At 39.0% G+C, this 12,549-nt stretch overlaps 1 protein-coding gene across 3 annotated transcripts in view; it reads left to right on the top strand.

The window, feature by feature from the left end:
* Window positions 1-12,549, top strand: part of Hhat (hedgehog acyltransferase) — a 311,966-nt gene that overhangs the window by 233,242 nt on the left and 66,175 nt on the right. The window lies entirely within an intron of this gene.

Here is a 12,549-nt window from a genome sequence, read left to right as displayed (position 1 = left end):
TCTTTAAGGTACAGTAATACTCTATTGTGTGTATTTACCACATTTTTTAAATTCATTTAACCAACCACCTAGGTTGGTTCCATAGTCTAGCTATTGTGAATTGAGCTACTGTAAACATTGATGTGGCTGTATCACTGTAATATGCTGATTTTAGCCATACGTGTTTTGTTATATAAAAATTATAAAATTCAGACAAGAAAAGAGAAAAATATCTCTTGAACAATCATTATGTTAACACTCACTTTTTTCTGTGTATGCACAGGTAACATTTAAAGAAAATAATCCAGAGATATTGTTGTATTGGGACCACTTTTCCAAATTGCTGAATGTATTTCTAACAATCCCTTCTAATGGCTACAAGAGTTCTAATATGGATATGCCATAATTTACTTATTTTCTCTTATTAATCATATAATTACATTATTTTCAACTGCCAATTTAATTGATGTGAATATCATAACCAAGGTAAATTCTCATAGGTAAAATTGCCTGGGTAAAGTCTTCTCATCTTTTAGGTTTTGCATCCTGCATATCAACTAGTATCCACCCTATAGACAAAATATATCAATTTAATATCCTCCAAACACTGTGTGGGAAACCCTTGCCAATACTAAGTGGTATGATTATTTTTAAACTGATAGGTACTGTAGATAGAAGTGCCACCCTCCACCCCTCTTTTAAAAAAATAAAAAAGAAAGCTAAAGTTTTAATATACACTCCAATTCTGTGGGAAAATTATTGGGAAAATTAAGAACTTCACACACATATTTTAAGTGATTTTTTAAAAAAAATGAGCACACAGTTTATCTTGTAAGTGTGGTACAGGATGTATTAGAATCTTATAGGAAATCACTCCTTCTAAATATGCAGCAATATTCTACTAGCCATGAAAAAAAGTAGCTAAAAAAAATAAGCTAGTATCAATCTTTGTGACAGATTATAAAACAGAAGACATTTATGGGAAAAAAAAGATTCTCATGGATAAATTCCCCCCAGTACATACAACGAAAGCAGTAGATTAAACACACACACACACACACACCCACACACCAAAACAGAGTACGCTTGAGTATGTATCTATATAGTTAGAGTACAAATGGACAGTTATTTCAATGAAGACTAATCCAAAGTACCTACTGAAAACACACTTGAAGGAATTTAAATATGCATGAGCATATTTAAATCTTTTCAGTCCTGTCTGAAGCCGTGTTTCTGTGTCTCATGAAGGGTCTAACTTTCACCTTGAATGTAATGTTAAACGGGGTTCTGTGGCCTTTGAGTCATAGTTATTACTGCATTTTTAAAAAAAATCCTAAAACATTGAAGCAATAACCAAACTGTAGTATGTAACCTATGGCTGTTTAATTTTTATTAAAACTAAGTCAAGACAACAAATACACTTGTTCACTGGATGAAGCATTGAGAGTGTACCCCAGGACTCTCATGTATATTCCTTATTTAAACTTCTGTCCATGGTTCAGGTGTTGAGGAGGTGCAGAGAAATTTTTATATGCATGTTTAGTGAGATATTTGCCTTACATGCTGCAAATGTGGTGTTCAGTTTACAAATTTATTTAGAACCTATTTTATAGAAATTTTCTCACCTATCTTTTCTCTTAGGAGTCTGTTGGGAATTGATAGCTTTTTAGATGGTGTCCTCCTTGAGTTACAGGATCAGGATCCTGTTTTTTATGCACATTGTTTATCTGAGTTATTCTCAATATATCACTGTACAATTAATTGCTCCCAAGTTGGAGTTTTTTGGGTTTTTTTGTTTTGTTTTTTTCAGGTCGTCTTTCACTGTTCAGAATCTTCCTCTACTACCCTCCTCCTTGAATAGTTCAGAAGAAAATGTTTTCCTTTGCCAAAAAACAAACTGGCTTTCTAAACGCACACAGCTTCTTGATTTTTTTTTTTTTTTAAGCTTCTGTTTCCCTTTCTTTTGCCAAAATCCAAATAAAGATTGAATGCCCTCTTGGTACCTAATTAGATCTGACTATAGTCTCCCCAGCTGATTTGATAGCAGTGAATTCACAATGTGATTACACTGACTGAATGAAGAAGATGAGTAAAAGTTTCGCAAGCAAGGATGTGTCCCCCACATCCTCAGAATTATTCAGCGTTCTCCCAAGACACAGAACCAATAAGGAGTGTGTGCACATATGTGTAAGACAAAATTTAGTATACAGAATTAATAAACGATTATGGAAGCTGAGAAACCCAGACTCAGGAGAGCTGGTATAAGTTTCAGTCTGTCTGAAGTTTGTCTTCTAGAGAAAGTCTGTGTCCCAGCCACACAGAGGAAAGAATATTTTCTTGGGCTGGGGATGTGGCTCACGTGGTAGCGCACTCGGCTGGCATGCATGTGGCCTGGGTTCGATCCTCAGCACCACATACAAAGATGTTGTGTCCACCGAAAAACTAAAAAATATTAATAAATTTTTTCTCTCTCTCTCTTTAAAAAAATATTTTCTTGACCTTTTATTCTATTTAGGCTTTGAAAGGATTGGGTGAGGCCCACCGATATTGGGGAGAGAAATCTGCTTTATTCTGTCTTCTGATTCAAATGTTACTAGAAATACCTTTGTAGTACACCCCTTAAATAATGTTTAACCAAGTACGTGGGCACCTTGTGGCTTAATCAAGTGACAAATAAAATAAACCATCGTACTCTTTCTCCATGGCATGTATCCTTCATCTGTTTCATTTAGATTGATGGATATCTGAACAACAAAGATTATTATTCCTTCTTTTTTCATATCGTCTTCAACCTCAACTTCAAGGCCTTATCGGGGCTCAGAATATAGAAATTCTTGGTGTTGGTTGATTGACCAGTTGATTGACAGTTTCCTTTGGGCATCTCAGAAGCCTAGGTGGAGTGAAACATTGTGAACTGGAAGCATTCTGAGCTTCTGCAGGAGGGCTATCTGATAGAACTTCCTGCACTACAGGGTTAACTACGGGGGCAAATGGAAGCAGGGAGGCTAATCAGAAGCTATTTGGTAGATCAAGGAAGAAACGAGAGCAGCTTGGATTAGGATAATTTCAGTGGTAATGCAAACAACCAAAAGTCAAGATCTATTTCGAAAATAGAATATACAGTATGTACAGGTGGGTCGAAGGGGGAGAGAGGTACAGGGTTACTTGATGACTTGTGCCTTGAGGAACTAGATTTTCCCTTAGTGCTGAGTGATGTTTCTCCAATAACAACAACGAAACCCTGAGAATATTGCTCTTCAGAATCGCATTTACTGGCTTCCTATTGTCTTAGGACTAAGTCCTCAGTGTTGAAGATGACCTCATATTTAAGATGAAGCCCTGCCTCATTGTCATCTTGAGACCTCCCACTGCCCCTGTCCCCTGATTCTCTGTTCTTCCTTCTGTTGGTTTAGGAACCTGGGCCCCTCCTGCTTTCAGCATTCCCACATAGGCTCCTCTACCTCCTTGGGTGCTCTCTCCCCTTCGCCTCCTCTGCTGCTCATCCTTCGGATTTCAGCTTGAATGGTGCCTTGCTTGTGAAAGTTTTTTTTTTCTTTTAAAAAGAGAGAGAATTTTTTTAATATTTATTTTTTAGTTCTTGGTGGACACAACATCTTTGTATGTGGTGCTGAGGATCGAACCCGGGCCGCATGCATGCCAGGCGAGCGTGCTACCGCTTGAGCCACATCCCCAGCCCCTTGTGAAAGTTTTACTCACCCTCACTCAGTCAGGTCCCATTGGACAGTTTCTTCTGGACATCTCATGTTCTGTCATACTTAGCCCCATTGTAATGAAATATTTTATATGATAACTTGTTTAATGCTTATCTTCCTCACTGAGCTGTACTCTCATAAGGTCAAATACACTATATCCTCGATGCTTTCCACAATACCTGGGACAATGAAAGAATGAATGCTGTTTTCTGACTTCACTGAGGGGGAGTAGAAGAGGGAACTGCTTAGGCAGCAAGGCAGTACAGGTTGAATCCTGGAAGAACTTACTAAGGCCTATGCTGGAACACTATTTTATAGCTATGTAGATACTAATAGGTCTAGTGATGGCAAAATGGTAGTTTACTATCAGTGCACAAAAATATATATAGGAAAAAAAAGGAGTAGGGAAGAATTAGCCTTCTTGGTACCCTGCTGCTTTATTGGGGGAGGGCATTATTGGTTGTGACTCACTGAGGCACAGAGCTGTGGGAAGCTTACAAAAGGCGTTTTCTCAAAGCACCCCATCTGGGTGGCTGTAGAGGAGTTACTCCTGCAGTAACATAATTTTTTTTTCTCCACACAAGAACTCTCCAGGGAGCTGGAATTTGTGTTCGGCATAGAAATCTTTAGTAAGTGGAAACAATTTGAAGCATCAGTAGAGTAGCACTGCTTCTTGCCAATTGCTGATTTGATCTCTCCCTTGGAAGAAGTCACCTTCAGGCTGATTGGGGGTTATTCCTGCAAAAAGGAGGATCCATATGTCAAACAGTTTATCCACCCCACCCCTGGTTCCCATTTCATTTTATAATTATGTCGTCCTCTCCCAGCCCTTACCCCCCCTTTTTCTCCCTAGGAGTGTATTACTGAGCTGACAGAGCCTTTCTGAAGAAGTTTCTATTTATGCTTACTTTAGGAAACACACCTCCAGTGGATACCCTCAAGGGTCAGCATGGTGGTCCTAGAAAGGATTTGATATTCTTACTGTCAGGAAGAACCCAAAGAACAGGTTCTTTATGATGCTATCCATTCAGTTTATTGGCTCTACTAATCTGTTTGATTTTGAAGATACAGGTAGAGAAATCCAATGAGTTTGAGAGAGTTGACTATAAAATAATCAACATGATCCAAATTATGGTACGATAGCTCTCTGGAATACTAACTCAACAATTGGCAAGGAGTACGTGTCTTTTGGCCTGATTAGAAAACCTTTTCATTGGGGGTCAGTGGTCGTGGCCCCAACTCACTCACTGAGGAAACAGCAAACTTCTCAGAGTTGTGCTGCTTGACATGTGGCCATCTTCCATATATTTGACATTTCTCCACCGCTTGGATTCATTTCAGCAAATAGAGATGATGTGCTTATTGGACATAAGCCACTCCAGAGGAGAACCTTTCCTAGACCGAGCCCACTTAAGCTTAGTCAGCCTGATCCTTCATGTCTTAATTTGTTCATTGTGTGTGTGTTTGGAGGGACCATGTGCTATATGGGAGAAAGTTCATTGAGCACTGGAGGACTCTAAACCAAATGTACCATCATCCCTACCTCCTAATGCCCCACCCCCTTTTTTGCACCCTCCTTCTCTACTTAGATGCAGATATGTATTAGTTTATCATTGTGCAACTATAGAGCCTATATTAATTTGGACCATGAAGATGATCGTTTTTGTGGTAGATGCTCTGGATTAGAGAGAAAATATTACCGTAGAATGAGAGCTTCTCTCTATGGAGAGCTAACTGATCTGTGTAGAAAATGGAGTTATTTTCATTAAAAACTGATTGACTTGCCTTCCCAGGCATAGCTCAGAAGAAAAGTTCAGGCTAAAAATAGAAATTCGGCAGCATTGGATGTTATTTTGGAGCCATCGTAATATTTGAGAAATTTGAGAGAAAGAGGCACCTGCCAGGACTGAATCTGGATGGAGGAGGAGGAACAAAGAAGTGGAGGTGATCTCCCTGGACTCAAGAAAAAATTTCAGGGAGGGGGAAAAGTCAATGGTGGTGATCCTATTCAGAGGTCAAGTAAGTGAGGCTAAAGAATAGTTATGTCTCCTTGTGAGAGGACTCGCAATGAGAGAAGAGAACAGTGAGTCATCATCTCTATTCTCCAGGAGTTAATGATGTAGTTGGGGGGATGGGGGAGCAAGATGTGTGAAAACCAGTTGAGGACCAATGGAAGGTGTTACATGCAGAGTAACCAGAATGAGGCGTGGAGGCAGCTCACATGTGTGAGAGTGGTGGTGAGTGTGAACTTGGCTTTTGGTAATGGTTTATTAAAGAACTGGGATGTGAGTAAGACCCTGACACATTTAGAGGAGGATTTGGCTATGTGGGTAGGGAGGAGGCAGAAGACTAACATTCCGGGCCAGGGAAATGGCACACACAGCCCAAAGTTGGGAATGAGCTTGCTGTGTTCGGGGCTGGAGGCTGACAGGACAAGTGGGAGAAAGGGAATTAGGCCGAATGGTCCCCCATATAAAAGGACTTTGAATGATATGCTTAGAAATTTAGAAATGCAAATGACTTAACCAAACAGAAAAGCATTAAATTAACATATTAATCCCACACATCAAATTAGCCTGTTGTACCAGCTTGTTCGCGCTCACCCGAACCTCCAACCTGTGGGTCTGGAGAAAGCAGTGCACATGGTTATGAACAGTGTGTTCCTTGATGGATTACGACTAGTTGGCACCACCCCCCCCCCTTTATTGTCTCCCACTCCCAAGGATCATTAATGATGCTGGAAACACACTGTGCAATTCACTGGGTATATATTTTCTTCACTGTGGGAATCTGAAGTTCAAGTCTTAACCTCTCTGGTCTAAGAGGTAGAATTCTGGAAATAATTGCACCTTTCAGTTCAAATAGGTGAAGCATTTCAGAGGTTCTTTTTAACTTTGCATTACTGAGTCTGCTATCTGACAGAAGCTTTTGGAAAAGAGTTCATTTTCAGTTATTCCCAGACTGGTGTGCCCCAGCTCTTGGGCCTCTGCTGCCTTTCCCACCCTGCTGAATTCAGGCTACAGTAGGGCAGGGGTCCTGCTCTGGTAATTTGCCACTCTGATGGCACTGTTGACCCTTCCCCCCTGCTAAAGGCATAGCACACACACTCACCTTGGAAATTGTAATCTCAGAAAAGATTATCAAGCCAAAGGTGAGATCTATGGCTTGAATGATAAAGGTGGCTTCTGGAATTAGATTCTTGATCTAAGAATCTCTGGTTTCTTCTATAGCAGATGAATGATGGTTACTCTAACCAGTTGGTATAATGAACTTAAGAAAAAGAAAGAATTATTTTAGTATACATGTTGAAGGGTTGGATGTATGTTTCCAAATGTGGTCTTTTTCTTCCCAGGAAAATCCAAATTACCCTCTAGATGTTACTGAGCTTGAGTTGCCAGTGTTCTTGTTGTTAAGAGAAGGTGGAAAACAGCCCCTTTGCTGCTTCCCAAAATAATATGCACATACTTGGTGCAATATATTTTTACAACATGTATTTATATATGTGCATATATATGCTGAGAGTATATGTGTATACAGCATGTATGTGTGTGTTAGTTTTTTAAAGCTCTAAAAAGGCAGAGATGTGCAGGACTCCTAAAATAATTCTTTCAAAGTGTCTCACGTTCCTCCCAAGACCTAGAAATAAACTGCTTAAAAAAGCATATCCAGCAGCTGCTGGTCTTGTTCGAGATCAGCTGGTTGGTATCAATGTGCTTGTGACTACCAACATGTATTGAAAAGCAATTTAAGTTGGAGCTCGCTCTTTCTCTGGTGTTGACCCTGTAGTTCACCCAGCAGGTTGGAGTAAAAGCTGGAATAACCATTGATTGTCCCCTGAGGGTGATAGGAAAGAATACACAATAAAAAGTGCAGGACCTTTATCAAGCTGGCTATGCAATTATTGAAAGTGATGCTGTCCTCTCTTGTCTGCAGTGCAATCAAGGTTTTAAGTGCAAGAGTTACTACTCACTATTAATCTTTCTAATTCTCTTATAGTTTTGATTGGAATATTGGATAATAAAGCCTTGAACAGATTAAAAAAAGAGTGCTGGGGAAATGTTATTGTGAAGACACATGTTCTTGACATAGTAAGTGAAAATGAAGTATAAAGCCCAGTAAAAACTTATTTAAAAACACAAATGCGACAAGTGCATGAAAGTAAGGCACTAAAAGGTTAATAGTGCTTAACTCTTACTGGTGGGATTATTTGTGTGTGTGTGTGTGTGTGTGTGTGTGTGTGTGATATTTTTCACCATATTGTGTCTAATCAAAGGTTACTGAGAGAGAGTCAAGCAGGGTGGACTCATCTTTGAAGGATTTGCCCAATTAACCCTTAAATCTTGATTTATATTAGAAGTTGAAGGGTAGAGTTGTCATTCTCAGGAGAAAGCTAACATAGGGCTGTTGTAGTTGCTATCATTGGCCAGAGGCTAGACCACATACTGTCATAAAGACAGATCTTTCACATTATTTTACTCAAACATTCCAGTGACCCTCAGGGTAGGTGTGACTACTCCCAATTTTACAGATAAGGAAGCTGGAGACTGGGGAGGTAAGTAAATTTCTGAGCTTCCTGGAGTTCAAAGAGCTGGAGCCTCCCTTGATAAACCCTCCCACTTAGAGCACCTGCTTGTTTTGCAAGTCTTGGTTGCTTAGCCATCTTAGGACTAACTGCATTCCTGCGTATTCAATTTCAGACAACATGGGATTTAATTGTGGTTCCACGCAACCTGCTTGTGGAATGACCAATTTGAGAAATTGGCCCAAGTACGTGGGGTCATTCACAAAGACAATTTGGTCATGTTATTTCATGTGATTTTTTGATGAAAGTCCTCTAGGTAAAGTCCTACTTTACCATATGAACTGAAACTCAGAAGGTTTAAGTGCTACAAAAGTAGAGTCAGGATACAGTCGGAGAAATTCATCAGGTGATTTTGCTGTTGTCGGAACTTCATAGCGTGTCCTCACACAAACTAAGGCGGCCACAATGGCACTGCCTGATAGAATCTTACAAGGCCACCTTTGTATCCGTGGTTCACCCTTGAGCAAGATGTTATGCCCAAATTACCGCAAGCCTTTATTGTGTTCCTATCATTCCTGTGTCCTTTTCCCAGCAGTGGCAATGTTTAATTCTTGGTTGTTTCTGGTATTGACCTCTATCTTTTGAAAGTCTATACTTCTCCCATTATCTCCTCATCTATGATTTACAAATACAACGGCCTTCTACCCAAGCTTTTAGCATCTTATCTCCCTATTTCTTCTACTATAACTCATTTTGGTTAATTCAGCTCTAAGTGTTTACGTCATTGCCATAGTAAGTGTGGCTCAGTGCCAAACTATTTAATACAGGTATTTGCCTTTCTTGTACAATCGTTTTTCCCACTTAAGTGAAGAATGCTTTGCATTTTTTTTTGTTAGACTGGTTGACTGTTCCCACTTCTTTACAGACTAATAGAAGCAAAAAAAATCCCTCAGATAATAATTTCTACCTGGTCAGATGTATTTGGCAATCTTCTTTTCCTAGAAAAATCTCTCTTAAAACTCTCACCTCCTCCTTTGCCCCCTGGATCATTTCACTTTAGACTTGCTATTCGGCTATTTTCCTGAATTTCCCTTCTTTCTCCTATACTAAATCCATTTGTGTCCTGGGTCATCTTGACTCTCTAACCCTTGATTTGATGGAGCACATCCTTTTGTAGTTTTCTTAGAAAAGGATCCTTAGGAGTTAAATGTTTTGAGAACTTTCATTTCCAAGTTTGTCTTATTTTGCCCTCACACTTAATTGATTGGGCATTGGATTTCTGATTGAAGGGGTAATTATCTTGAAAAATGTGAAGATACTGTTGCCAGCTTTGGACTTGACTCTTGAAAAATGCCATTTTGTTTCTTTGTGTGCAATTTCTTTTTCATACTAGAAGCTTGAACGCAAATATCTGTGGCATTCTGAAATTACACTGTGCCTGTTGTTCCTTAGAGTCCTTCTGATGCATTTTATCCAGGGAAAGTACTTGTCGCAATGGTTGTGGAGGAGGAGGAGGAAAACTTGGAGGTCTACGTGCTCATGACTTAAGTTTTTACCTGTTTTCTTGCAGGGATTACTCTCGCCTTCTGTGGCACATCCTGCCTTTTTGTTTGGGTTTTATGGTATTCTGGTGTGTGAATGTCTTGTCTTTGGCATCTAGTGTTCAGTTATGTCAGATCTGCTAATTCCTCCATCTTCTTTAGCTTATAAAAATAGGTTGACTTGGCTCACCTGCTTTTTTCTTCCATTTCTTATTTGCGGTTATATACCTTTTTCAAGTGTTTACTCTGATATTAATAGAGTTTGTGAAAGGAACAAGATGCTGAATCTTCTATGTTTAACTGGATATCCCCAGAATTCTGTTATGACTTGGTGAATAACTTTAGAGTGTTTTACCTGTTTCTCAGTCTAAATGTGTTAAATATCCAGGTTGCTTAAAAGGCAGGCCTTCTCTTAAGCTGTTTTGTTGTTGTTGTTGTGTTTTTTTTTGAACAGGATATAGCTGAGGCCATTATTGCCATATCCTTGGCTTGTATAGTAATCCCAAATGACCTCAATGTTGCCTGAAGAGGAAGGCCTTCAGGGCCATGAGCAGCCATGACTTGGGTGAGATTGGTCATCAGGCTTCCAGTTTCCCACCCACATGCCTGGACTATGCTCAGGGGAGGTGGCCAGGGTCTAAGGTCATTTAGTGGAAAGATTTCTAGATTTCCTTTATTTCCTTTTTCTTCTTTTTAGCTTTTGTAGTTATTCATAACCGAGCTCTTTAAAAATGTAAAGAAAAACCTTCAATCCTCTTAAATATTCATCTCCCAATAAACATACCCCACTCACTCCCCCCCCCCCAAATAACCATGGTTATGAGTTGTTACAGCCTTCCAGACCTTTGCTGCTGTGCATGCATGCTAAATGTGGTTTGAGAAATAAGTATTCTAAAACTTATTTTCATCATCAATGATAAAATTATGAAGAAGGTTCTGTAAATGTGTACGTATGCATAATCGGGCCTGGTTGGGATATATCACAATTTGGCCATTCTTGTATTGAAAATTTAGGTTGCTTCTAATTTTGTCCTTTTGCAAATGCAGCCTTGAAGTTTCTAATTCAAGCTTCCTTGTACATATGTGCAAGTGTTTCTTTAGGGCAGATACCAAGAATGGAATAGGGTGAGAATTGGCAAACTATGTCTCATGGCCAAATCTGGCCCACTGTCTATTTTTATATAGCCTGCAACTAAGAATGATTTTCACATTTAAAAATTGTTTTTAGCAAATGCCTCATCCTTTCTCCACTGATTTGAAAGACCACCTATAATAGAAATATCCAAATATAAGTGGATTCATTTCTGGTATCTCTATTCTCTTCCATCAATGTATTATTTGTATTATCCCTATTTTAAAGATGGGCGTTTTTATAATATATCTTGATTCCTGGTAGGAGCTCTGGTCCTTCTTGGTTCCTTTTCAGAATTACATTGCCTATTTTTGCATGCTGACTTTTTCATATGAATCTTAGAATAGGTGAAGTTCTCCAAAACTCCCTTTGCGTTTTTTTTGGCACTTATTAGATCTGCATTGAATCATAACTTAATTTTGGTAGTTAATATTACTTTAGTTTGTGCTTTTGTAACAAAATACTTGAGATTTAGAAATTTGTAAAGAACAGAAATTGATTTCTCATAGTCCTGGAGGCTGGAAGCCCCATATCAAGAACTCTGGGGTTCATTGTCTAGTGAGGGTCTGTTCCTCGCTTTTAAGATGGTACCTTGTTGGGGCTGGGATTGTGGCTAAGTGGTAGAGCTATTGCCTAGCACGCGTGAGGTACTGGGTTCAATCCTCAGCACCACAATAAATATTTATTTATCTAAAACTAAAAAAATTAGTTTTTAAAAAAATGCTGGCTTGTTACATCTTTCACCGGGCATGAACACTATGTCCTTTTGTGCAGAAGGGAGAAGAGCGAGAGACACACCCACTCCTGAAAGCCTCTTTTATAAAGCCCTAATCCATTTGAGGGTAGAACCCTTATGACTTAATCACTTCTCAAAAGACCTTACCTCCTGATACCTCCACAATGGGAATGAAGTTTGAATTTTGGAGAGAACACCATCATTCAAACCATAGCAAACATTTTTATTCAAGTCTTTATGTTAAGTAAGGTTTTATCATTTATTCTTGGTAGTCTTGCATACGTTTCAGATTGTTGCATCATTGTAAAGCATGTGGGTGGAAAGCATGTGTCTAGAAAATGTACTGATTTTTGTTTTGAGTTAATTGTTTTTGCCTCTTTTTTCTATTTCTAATTTTTATTGCTGCATTATACTTGTACATAATGATAGCATTTCTTGTTACATATGTGTACATGCTCACAGTAGACCAATATAATTTGTCAAATATCACTCCCCAATGCTTCCTGCCCCCTGTCCTCCTGTTCCTCTATGGATATCCTTTGATTTTTGAGATGCCCACCCCACCCAACCTTACTTTTCCTTTTTATCTTCTGCATATGAGACAAAACATATGACCCCTGCCCTTCTGAGTTTGGCTTATTTTGCTTAATATAATGGTAGGAAGTTCTCCCATTTTTCTGAAAATGACATAATTTTACTTACTTTTATGGTCGAATGGAACTCCATTGTGTATATATACATTTTCTTTACCTTTTCACCTACTAATGGACACCTAGGCTGGTTCCACAGTTTGGCAATTGTGAATTGTGCTGCTATACACATGAGTATGCATGTATCATTGTAATAAGGTGACTTTTAATTATTTAGAATAAATACTGAGGAGTGGTAGAACTGGGTCATTTGGTGGTTCCATGCCTAGTCTTTTG

Source organism: Marmota flaviventris, chromosome 12 (assembly GCF_047511675.1).
Source record: "Marmota flaviventris isolate mMarFla1 chromosome 12, mMarFla1.hap1, whole genome shotgun sequence".
Lineage (NCBI taxonomy): Eukaryota > Metazoa > Chordata > Mammalia > Rodentia > Sciuridae > Marmota > Marmota flaviventris.
Note: the sequence above shows the minus strand (reverse complement) of the source record. Positions and strands in the feature narration are given on the sequence as shown.